The sequence below is a fragment of the Cherax quadricarinatus genome, chromosome 3 (assembly GCF_038502225.1).
Source record: "Cherax quadricarinatus isolate ZL_2023a chromosome 3, ASM3850222v1, whole genome shotgun sequence".
Taxonomy (NCBI): Eukaryota; Metazoa; Arthropoda; class Malacostraca; order Decapoda; family Parastacidae; genus Cherax; species Cherax quadricarinatus.
In genome coordinates, this window is record NC_091294.1 from 21,610,393 (window position 1) to 21,621,736 (window position 11,344).

The window sequence follows — 11,344 nt, forward strand, 5'->3', positions numbered from 1 at the left end:
ATAAGTCACACTGACTTTTTTTTGGGTTATCCTAGGATTTTATACAGTTTGGCACAATTTTCATAAAGTACAGGCAGTCATGTTTGATGTCGAAGTTTGGTGTTTATAATCGATGGATAGCCTTTGGGCCACACTCATTTGCCCCTGCTCTTTTGTTTTGCTGTAATAGTATGTTTTTCTATCTTCACTAGAAATATTCCATGTACAGTAGTTATAATCAACCATTTCACTGTTACAGCTCCTGAAATTAAAAGTGGTGATCTTATTGTGATTAAAAAAAATATTCTGAATTGGTAGAGAGACTTTTTCTGAAAGTAATGACACCAAGAATGTGAAATTTGATCAAAAACTTACAAAATTACATAGGTGCAAAATTGGCAGTCTGGGTGCAGTTTATGACATTGCAATTTTGCCCACTTTGAGTCTTATTTTAAGCCAATTCCAATGCTCAGTTCAACCTAATTCCTAGCTCGTTTGCTAGTATCAGTTGAATGAGCACAAAAAACTACCCTATAAAGTGCACAAGAGTCCAGTAATTTGTCCAGTTTTTACACAAAACTAAACAAATTCTAATTTAAAAACAGAGCTAAAATAAAACTGTAGGCATTTCAATCACTAAAGCAACCTTTCCTTTGCTCATTAATCACAGTCCCAGGACTCTCCTTTATATCACTTGCCCTCCATTTTGAATCCATCAAACAAAAAATTTATGTTTACCCTACGTCTTGGCTAATATATTATTCCAAGAATAGTCATGGGTTAGGCTCTCCCAGTAATTGAAGCAAACTTAGTGAAAACCCATAAAACAGACCAGGGAAGGGGCCTACCCTTTCTCTTGAAAATCTCCAAAAATCAAAGGTTTCTGCCACTTTAAGACTCTTTTTCTGTCTACCTAAGATCTAAAAGTGACCAAAATTATCTCTTAATTTGCCTAGTATATTTTCCATTTTATCGGTTTTTACTAAGAAACAGCCAATAAAACCCTAATAACTTTTCTAAAAGAAAATACTCAGTCGCTTATTTAACCCTTTCACTGTCATTTCTTAGATCATTATTAATGCCAGTGTCATTCATGTACACCTAAGTTTTAAGCACGGCATACTGAAATATGCTGCAAATGGTAATTTTTGGCCTAGACATGAGATAATGTGTATTTGTGGTGAATGTGTACAGTATAAAAAAATCCTGCCCCGTGCAGTGCATGATGGGAAACTAAGCCTCATACCTTATGTTAGGTGTAAAAAAAATAACTTTGAGATACATTTGTGGATGCTTTGTTTTGGTTTTATTGGCTCTCTCTTGGTATCAGTTGATAAAGTGGAAGACATACTATGAACAGTACAGTGGACCCTCAGCTAACGATGGCATCAGCTAATGTTAAATCCAGCTAACGATACATTTTAATGCAAAATTTTTGCCTCAGCTAACACTAAAAAACTCACCCAACGCAAATCGTTCGAGACGCGTCCATGTGTGGCCTGAGCGCACCTCAGTTGTCCCGTGGGTGCCAGTGTTTACAAGCCAGCCAGTGCGGTCGCATCCACGCATACAATCGGAACATTTCATATTATCACAGCGTTTTTAGTGATTGTACAGTGGAACCTCAAATTTCGAACTTAATCCGTTCCAAGAGCTAGTTTTATATTCAAAAAGTCTGAAAATTGAAGCAATATTTCCCGTAAGAAATAATGTAAATACAATTAATCCATTCCAGAAACCCAAAAATATTCACACAAAAAAAAAAAATTATAGAGATTAATTACAGTTTTACATACACACAAGAAATACTATAGTGTTCAATTATGTATATAAATATAAAACAACATTTTTACTTACCTTTACTGAAGATTGGTGATGGCATCTGGAAGATAGGGAGGAGGAGAGAGGGAGTTGAGGTTAGTGTTTGGAAGGAGAATCCCTCTAAATGAGGACTTCAGGTAAAGCCCTCTCTGGGGTTACTTCCCTTCTCTGTCTTTTAATGCCACTAGGACCAGCTTGAGAGTCACTGGACCCCTGTCTCACAAAATAACTGTCCACAGTCCTCTGTTTCTGTTGCCTCTTTAAGATTTCCCTAAAATGGGACATGGTTCTGTCACTGAGCTTGTTGCAAAGATGGCTTGTTTCAGATTGCTCAGGGTGGTACTTCTCCACAAACATTTGGACATTATTCCTCTTCTGTATTATTTCCTTCTTCACATCTATGGTGTTTCTCACTTTCTTTACCATAGGGGTACCACTAGCAAGTTTCTTTGGGCCCATGGTAGCTTATTTCACAGTCCCACAAGCACTAAATACAATGAAATAATCGTAAAATGTTTGAATGAGAGCACAGGTTAGTGTTCACTCAAACATAAACAAAGCCAGACTGGCTCACGGTGCCTTCGCGGGGATGTGGACACAACGGGCTGGCGGACAGGTCCGGTATCCGGTGCTCTGAAAATAGGGGTGCATTCGATAATAGGGACAAAGTTGGTTCGAAAAAAGGGTTCGATTTTTGAAACGTTCGATATGTGATATGTTCGAATTTTGAGGTTCCACTGTATCTGCAAAATAAGTCACCATGGGCCCCAAGAAATCTAGTGCCAACCGTGCGGTAAAAAAGGTGAAAATTACTATGGAAATGAAGTGGATAAACGAGAAACAGATAGCAGGAGATACCATCTCTCAAGCGATCATATGTAAAAACAGTGGGAAATACGTACTATCGTACCACGGTCAGCTGCTGCTGCACCACAGTCAGCTGCTGCTGCACCACAGTCAGCTGCTGCTGCCCCACAGTCAGCTGCTACTGCCCCACAGTCAGCTGCTGCTACACCACCGTCATCTGTTGCTGCACCACAGTCAGCTGCTGCTGCACCACAGTCAGCTGTTGCTGCACCACGGTCAGCTGTTGCTGCACCACTGTCAGCTGGTCCTAGTGGCATTAAAAGAAGAAGGGAAGTAACCCCGGAAAAGGATGTGCTACCTAAAGTCCTAATGGAAGGGGATTCCCCTTCTAAACATTAACAACTTCCTTACTCTCCCCTCCTCCCATCCCATCAATCATCACCAGATCTTCAATAAACTTAAGTGTCATTTTGGGTGTATTAAAATTAATATTTCATGTGATAAAATTTTTTTTTTTTCACACTTTGTGGTGTCAGGAACGGATTAATTTGATTTCCATTATTTCTTATGGGGAAAATTAATTCAGCCAACGATAATTTCAGCTAACGATGAGCTTTCAGGAATGGAATAATATCGTTAGCTGAGGGTCCACTGTACTTGGACACACTTTCCAGTTTTACACAAAATTATAGGGAAAGAGTGAGCTGCAAGGCAGCTCACTCTTTACCAGTAAGGCAGAAAGTGGTATAAATATCATGTTTTTGATGATTTTCTTTAAGGATAAGGCCCCTTTCACCCAGTGTGTTTAATGGGTTTTTACTATGTCTGTTTCAGTTATTGGGATGGCTTGAACCATGACCACTCATTCTTAGTTATATTATATTTTCATAGAAGTAAGATAAAACTTCATTTTGTGTGTGTGTGTGAGAGTGGATTCAAAATGGAAAGTAAGTGTTATTTAGGAGAGGCCTAGGGAGATAATTAATGAACAAAGGGTAGGTTGCTTTAGTTGCTGATATGTATAGTGTTTATTAAGGATTCTGTTATTAAATTGTAATTTGAATTTTGTGAAAAATTAGCCAAAATACCAACTTTTGTGCACTTCATAGGGTAGTTCTGATAGTTGAACGAGTTGTTCCATGTGTTCAGTTAATAGAACAGAAGGCATAGTAGTGAAATAACTAAGAATTTGATCAAATGGAGCAATGAAATTGGTTTTTGGGACCTGGTGAACTATTGAAGTGTGAGCAGGGTAATATTTTGTGAAGGATTCAGGGAAACTGGTTAGCCTGACTTGAGTCCTGGAAATGGGAAGTACAATGCCTGTACTTTAGAGGAGGGACTTGGGATATTGGCAGTTTGGAGGGACATCTAAACTGTCATATCTGAGCATCTCTGCAAAGACAATGATTATATATGAGTGATGGTGAATGTGTTGAATGATGAAAGTGTTTTTTCTCTTCTTTCTTTTTGGGGTTGTTTTTCATTTTAGATCACCTTGTGTCAGTGGAAAATGGTCGATGTGTAAAAACAGAATAAAATGTAAATCACACATTTTAAGCTTTACAAGGAAATAAGAGTTCTCATTTTCACTTTCATTCTATTGTTACATAAAAAATCACAACATACTGACAGTGTGACAAAAAATGCCCACCTATCCTTAGCAGACTGACAAACCACATTGAAATTCGCCGAGGTACTTAACCCTTTAAGGGTTGGTACCATACTAGTACAGCTTGCACGCTGGGGTTGGTGCCATACTAGTATGTATAAATTCTAGCACCTTCAGATATAGTGAGAGAAAGCTGGTAGGCCTACATATGAAAGAATGGGTCCGTGTGGTCAGTGTGCTCAGTATAAAAAAAAATCCTGCAGCACACAGTGCATAATGAGAGAAAAAAAAAACTCTGACCATGTTTTTGCTTTAAAATGGCAACTTTGCACTGTATTTTCATATGCTGTTTGTGGTTGTATTCTAGTTTTTGTGGTCTCATTTTGTAGAATGGAAGACATATTACAGAAATTGAGATGATTTTGATTGGTTTCACAATGAAAAATACCTTGAAATTGAGGTCAAAGTAGCAGAAATGTTAAATTTTTGCCAAAGTTCAAAAGTAAACAAATCATGCTACGCATCCAATACACGTCAACTGGTGAATCTAATATTCTTTTACAAGTGCGTTGATAATATTTATGCCATTTCTACACTAATGCAGTAGTCCGCATAACAATAAATCTTCTACTTTTTGTGAGAATAAAAATTCGAAGTGGAATGCAAAAGAAATGTAAGAGAGGCCTGGGGACGTAACTAATGAACAGAAAAAAAATTATTTTAGTGCCAGGAATGTCTGTCTTGTTTATTCTGGACCCTATTTGGAAATCGGCATCTTTTGAAATTTGTGTGAAATTGGCAAAATTGCAAATTTCCGACCACTTTATACAGTGCACTGAGTTTGCGGCGTTCATTATTATAATAATAATTATTATAATAATAATAATTATTATAATAATATTATTATTATTATTTTTAGTATTATTATTATTAATTTAGGTAACTAGAGCACAGATCCAGTTCCCTAGATCAAGAGCCCCTCACCAGCATGAAGGTTCTTTGCTGCTGGTGAGGGGCTCTTGATCTAGGGAATTGGATCTGTGCTCCCGTTCCATAAATTAATAATAATAATAATAATAATATAATTATTAACACATCGGCCAATTCCCACCAAGGCACGGTGTCCCGAAAAAGGAAAACTTTCACAGACAATGATTTCCATGGACTTAACCAGGCAATACATAATATGCCACACCCTCAACATCCCCCCCACCCTCACCATCCCCCCCACCCTCACAATCCCCCCACCCTCACCATCCCCCCTCCCTCACCATCCCCCCTCCCTCACCATCCCCCCTCCCTCACCATCCCCCCACCCTCACCATCCCCCACTCTCAACATCCCCCACCATCTCTGCTCCAAATGTGTAAGTACATTTTTTTTTATTATTATCACACTGGCTGATTCCCACCAAGGCAGGGTGGCCCGAAAAAGAAAAACTTTCACCATCATTCACTCCATCACTGTCTTGCCAGAGGGGTGCTTTACACTACAGTTTTTAAACTGCATCATTAACACCCCTCCTTCAGAGTGCAGGTACTGTACTTCCCATCTCCAGGACTCAAGTCCGGCCTGCCGGTTTCCCTGAACCCCTTCATAAATGTTACTTTGCTCACACTCCAACAGCACGTCAAGTATTAAAAACCATTTGTCTCCATTCACTCCTATCAAACACGCTCATGCATGCCTGCTGGAAGTCCAAGCCCCTCATATACAAAACCTCCTTTACCCCCTCCCTCCAACCTTTCCTAGGCTGACCCGTACCCCGCCTTCCTTCCACTACAGACTGATACACTCTTGAAGTCATTCTGTTTCGCTCCATTCTCTCTACATGTCCGAACCACCTCAACCCTTCCTCAGCCCTCTGGACAACAGTTTTGGTAATCCCGCACCTCCTCCTAACTTCCAAACTACGAATTCTCTGCATTATATTCACATCACACATTGCCCTCAGACATGACATCTCCACTGCCTCCAGCCTTCTCCTCACTGCAACATTCATCACCCATGCTTCACACCCATATAAGAGCGTTGGTAAAACTATACTCTCATACATTCCCCTCTTTGCCTCCAAGGACAAAGTTCTTTGTCTCCACAGACCCCTAAGTGCACCACTCACCCTTTTCCCCTCATCTATTCTATGATTCACCTCATCTTTCATAGACCCATCCGCTGACACGTCCACTCTCAAATATCTGAATACATTCACCTCCTCCATACTCTCTCCCTGCAGTTTTTATACGATATTTCTTATTTATAAATACTACATTGTTTCAGTGTTTTCTTTAGAAAACTAGTGATCTACTGCAGTTAGCCTCAAAAATACTCTGTTTTCTCTTATAGTAAGAGCATGGGAAGATACTATAGTCAGAGTTGGACAGAAATCGCGAACACTTTTGCCGCTGCCTCTGCCACCATATTTTGGCCTATTTTATTCATTCTAGAGTATATATCATGTTTCTTCTGTGTTAATATATTGTTTATTATGTCATATTAGGTGAATCGTGATAGATAAATAAGCAGTACAGTTGATAATAGCATAATATTCAAGTATTTTTTCCTTAGTCTCCAGAGTGCAGGAACAGATGAATGGCTTTTCAATTAATTTAAATGAGGAAAATTAATTTGATATACAGGTACCATCCGACATACGACCAAGCTTGGTTCCGACCAACCGGTCGTAGGTCAAAATGAATGCAAGTCGAACCTTTGAAAATTGCCGACATACTGGGTAGGGCATAATGTCAAATGTTTCCTACCTAAACTATCTACATAGTACTGTAATGTAATGTACAATCATTATTTCATTCTTTTTACCATAATTTACTTTTATTTTTTTATTATTATCACACTGGCAGATTCCCACCAAGGCAGGTTGGCCCGAAAAAGAAAAACTTTCACCATCATTCACTCCATCACTGTCTTGCCAGAAGGGTGCTTTACACTACAGTTTTTAAACTGCAACATTAACACCCCTCCTTCAGAGTGCAGGCACTGTACTTCCCATCTCCAGGACTCAAGTCCGGCCTGCCGGTTTCCCTGAACTCCTTCATAAATGTTACTTTGCTCACACTCCAACAGCACGTCAAGTATTAAAAACCATTTGTCTCCATTCACTGCTACCAAACACGCTCACGCATGTCTGCTGGAAGTCCAAGCCCCTCGCACACAAAACCTCCTTTACCCCCTCCCTCCAACCTTTCCTAGGCCGACCCCTACCCCGCCTTCCTTCCACTACAGACTGATACACTCTTGAAGTTATTCTGTTTCGCTCCATTCTCTCCACATGTCCGAACCACCTCAACAACCCTTCCTCAGCCCTCTGGACAACAGTTTTGGTAATCCCGCACCTCCTCCTAACTTCCAAACTACGAATTCTCTGCATTATATTCACACCACACATTGCTCTCAGACATAACATCTCCACTGCCTCCAGCCTTCTCCTCGCTGCAACATTCATCACCCATGCTTCACACCCATATAAGAGCATTGGTAAAACTATACTCTCATACATACCCCTCTTTGCCTCCAAGGACAAAGTTCTTTGTCTCCAAGGACAAAGTTCTTTGTCTCCACAGACTCCTAAGTGCACCACTCACCCTTTTCCCCTCATCAATTCTATGATTCACCTCATCTTTCATAGACCCATCCGCTGACACGTCCACTCCCAAATATCTGAATACATTCACCTCCTCCATACTCTCTCCCTCCAATCTGATATCCAATCTTTCATCACCTAATCTTTTTGTTATCCTCATAACCTTACTCTTTCCTGTATTCACTTTCAATTTTCTTCTTTTGCACACCCTACCAAATTCATCCACCAATCTCTGCAACTTCTCTTCAGAATCTCCCAAGAGCACAGTGTCATCAGCAAAGAGCAACTGTGACAACTCCCACTTTATGTGTGATTCTTTATCTTTTAACTCCACGCCTCTTGCCAAGACCCTCGCATTTACTTCTCTTACAACCCCATCTATAAATATATTAAACAACCACGGTGACATCACACATCCTTGTCTAAGGCCTACTTTTACTGGGAAATAATTTCCCTCTTTCCTGCATACTCTAACTTGAGCCTCACTATCCTCGTAAAAACTCTTCACTGCTTTCAGTAACCTACCTCCTACACCATACACCTGCAACATCTGCCACATTGCCCCCCTATCCACCCTGTCATACGCGTTTTCCAAATCCATAAATACCACAAAGACCTCTTTAGCCTTATCTAAATACTGTTCACTTATATGTTTCACTGTAAACACCTGGTCCACACACCCCCTACCTTTCCTAAAGCCTCCTTGTTCATCTGCTATCCTATTCTCCGTCTTACTCTTAATTCTTTCAATAATAACTCTACCATACACTTTGCCAGGTATACTCAACAGACTTATCCCCCTATAATTTTTGCACTCTCTTTTATCCCCTTTGCCTTTATACAAAGGAATTATGCATGCTCTCTGCCAATCCCTAGGTACCTTACCCTCTTCCATACATTTATTAAATAATTGCACCAACCACTCCAAAACTATATCCCCACCTGCTTTTAACATTTCTATCTTTATCCCATCAATCCCGGCTGCCTTACCCCCTTTCATTTTACCTACTGCCTCACGAACTTCCCCCACACTCACAACTGGCTCTTCTTCACTCCTACAAGATGTTGTTCCTCCTTGCCCTATACACGAAATCACAGCTTCCCTATCTTCATCAACATTTAACAATTCCTCAAAATATTCCCTCCATCTTCCCAATACCTCTAACTCTCCATTTAATAACTCTCCTCTCCTATTTTTAACTGACAAATCCATTTGTTCTCTAGGCTTTCATAACTTGTTAATCTCACTCCAAAACTTTTTCTTATTTTCAACAAAATTTGTTGATAACATCTCACCCACTCTCTCATTTGCTCTCTTTTTACATTGCTTCACCACTCTCTTAACCTCTCTCTTTTTCTCCATATACTCTTCCCTCCTTGCATCACTTCTACTTTGTAAAAACTTTTCATATGCTAACTTTTTCTCCCTTACTACTCTCTTCACATCATCATTCCACCAATCGCTCCTCTTCCCTCCCGCACCCACTTTCCTGTAACCACAAACTTCTGCTGAACACTCTAACACTACATTTTTAAACCTACCCCATACCTCTTCGACCCCATTGCCTATGCTCTTAGCCCATCTATCCTCCAATAGCTGTTTATATCTTACCCTAATTGCCTCCTCTTTTAGTTTATAAACCTTCACCTCTCTCTTCCCTGATGCTTCTATTCTCCTTGTATCCCATCTACCTTTTACTCTCAGTGTAGCTACAACTAGAAAGTGATCTGATATATCTGTGGCCCCTCTATAAACATGTACATCCTGAAGTCTACTTAACAGTCTTTTATCTACCAATACATAATCCAACAAACTACTGTCATTTTGCCCTACATCATATCTTGTATACTTATTTATCCTCTTTTTCTTAAAATATGTATTACCTATAACTAAACCCCTTTCTATACAAAGTTCAATCAAAGGGCTCCCATTATCATTTACACCTGGCACCCCAAACTTACCTACCACACCCTCTCTAAAAGTTTCTCCTACTTTAGCATTCAGGTCCCCTACCACAATTACTCTCTCACTTGGTTCAAAGGCTCCTATACATTCACTTAACATCTCCCAAAATCTCTCTCTCCTCTGCATTCCTCTCTTCTCTAGGTGCATACACGCTTATTATGACCCACTTCTCGCATCCAACCTTTACTTTAATCCACATAATTCTTGAATTTACACATTCATATTCTCGTTTCTCCTTCCATAACTGATCATTCAATATTACTGCTACCCCTTTTATTGTTATATTTTAATTATTTATGTACTGTATATAATGTATACATGGTAGTGAACTGTATTGTAAATTTTACATCGGATACAGTATCATATGTTACTGTTATCTTTGTTTTGTCAACACAGTGGAATGGGAGAATACCATTAGTGTCATCCTGCCAGAATGTAGTATAACCTATACCCTAAGTAAAGAGAAACAACTCTGAAACATGTGTAATACGTATATCCGGCTGGGTGGCCGGGTGGGTAGTTGAGTGGGTGGTTGGCTGACTGAATGTGGCTGTATCTCTTTCTTCCTCTCTCCCTCTCTCTCTTCCTCTCTCTTCCTCTCTCCCTCTCTCTCTCTCTCTCTCTTCCTCTCTCTCTTCCTCTCTCTCCCTCTCTCTCCCTCTCTCTCCCTCTCTCTCCCTCTCTCTCTTCCTCTCTCTCTCTCCCTCTCCCTCTCCCTCTCCCTCTCCCTCTCCCTCTCCCTCTCCCTCCCTCTCCCTCCCTCTCCCTCTCTCTTTCTCCCTCTCCCTCTCTTTCTCCCTCTCCCTCTCTTTCTCCCTCTCCCTCCCTCCTCCCTCTCCTCTCCCTCTCCCTCCTCCCCTCCCCTCTCTCTCTCCCTCCCTCTTTCTCCCTCCTCCCTCCCCTCCCTCTCTCTCTCTCTCTCTCTCTCTCTCTCTCTCTCTCTCCTCTCTCTCTCCTCTCTCTCTCTCTCCTCTCTCTCTCCTCTCTCTCTCCCTCTCTCTCTCCCTCTGTCTCTCTCCCTCTGTCTCTCTCCCTCTCTCCTCTCAGCTAAGAGCTGTTACCTACATCAGCTCATTTGAAAGCATTTTTATTGTTATGAGACATACAAGTAGGGAACAGGATGAAGTTGGAGCCATCTGTGGGCCAGCATTTTCATTTGATCCACTGACTTTATCTCGTTGACATCATTATGCTGTACGAATGTGTTCCATGCTCTAGTCATCCTGGGTATGTATGATCTCAGATGGAGTGATGTTCTGGAGAAGGGTACAGCCAGAGTGAAGTTGCTGCTTTCTGCCCGTCTTGTGGCATAAAAGCTTGTTTCATGCTGTCCTCGAAGTGGATCCAAGTGTGGTATTTTGACAATATTGGCCTTGTACATAACAGTAGGGCCACCCACATCCCTCCTATGTTGAAGGCTCTACTGAAATGACGGATCTATCCAGGATGGGTCCAGGCGAGAGATGAGATGTCTTGCTCTGTTCTCTACTCTGTCAAGCAGTCGCAGATGAGAGGGGGGGCAGGCAAACCAAGAAAGTGGAGCATACTCAAGGTGTGAGTG

At 40.8% G+C, this 11,344-nt stretch overlaps 1 protein-coding gene and 1 long non-coding RNA gene across 4 annotated transcripts in view; one reads left to right on the plus strand and one right to left on the minus strand.

The window, feature by feature from the left end:
- E(z) (histone-lysine N-methyltransferase E(z)) overlaps positions 1-11,344 on the plus strand; it is a 442,429-nt gene that overhangs the window by 223,046 nt on the left and 208,039 nt on the right. The window lies entirely within an intron of this gene.
- The window catches only part of LOC138853521 (uncharacterized), a 200,757-nt gene continuing 189,454 nt past the window's right edge, over positions 42-11,344 (minus strand). Inside the window, exons 3-4 of the long non-coding RNA XR_011392700.1 lie at positions 2,703-2,914; positions 42-241 (exon numbers count right to left, since the gene is read on the minus strand). This is a non-coding gene — a long non-coding RNA (uncharacterized lncRNA). The remainder of the gene's footprint in view (positions 242-2,702; positions 2,915-11,344) is intronic.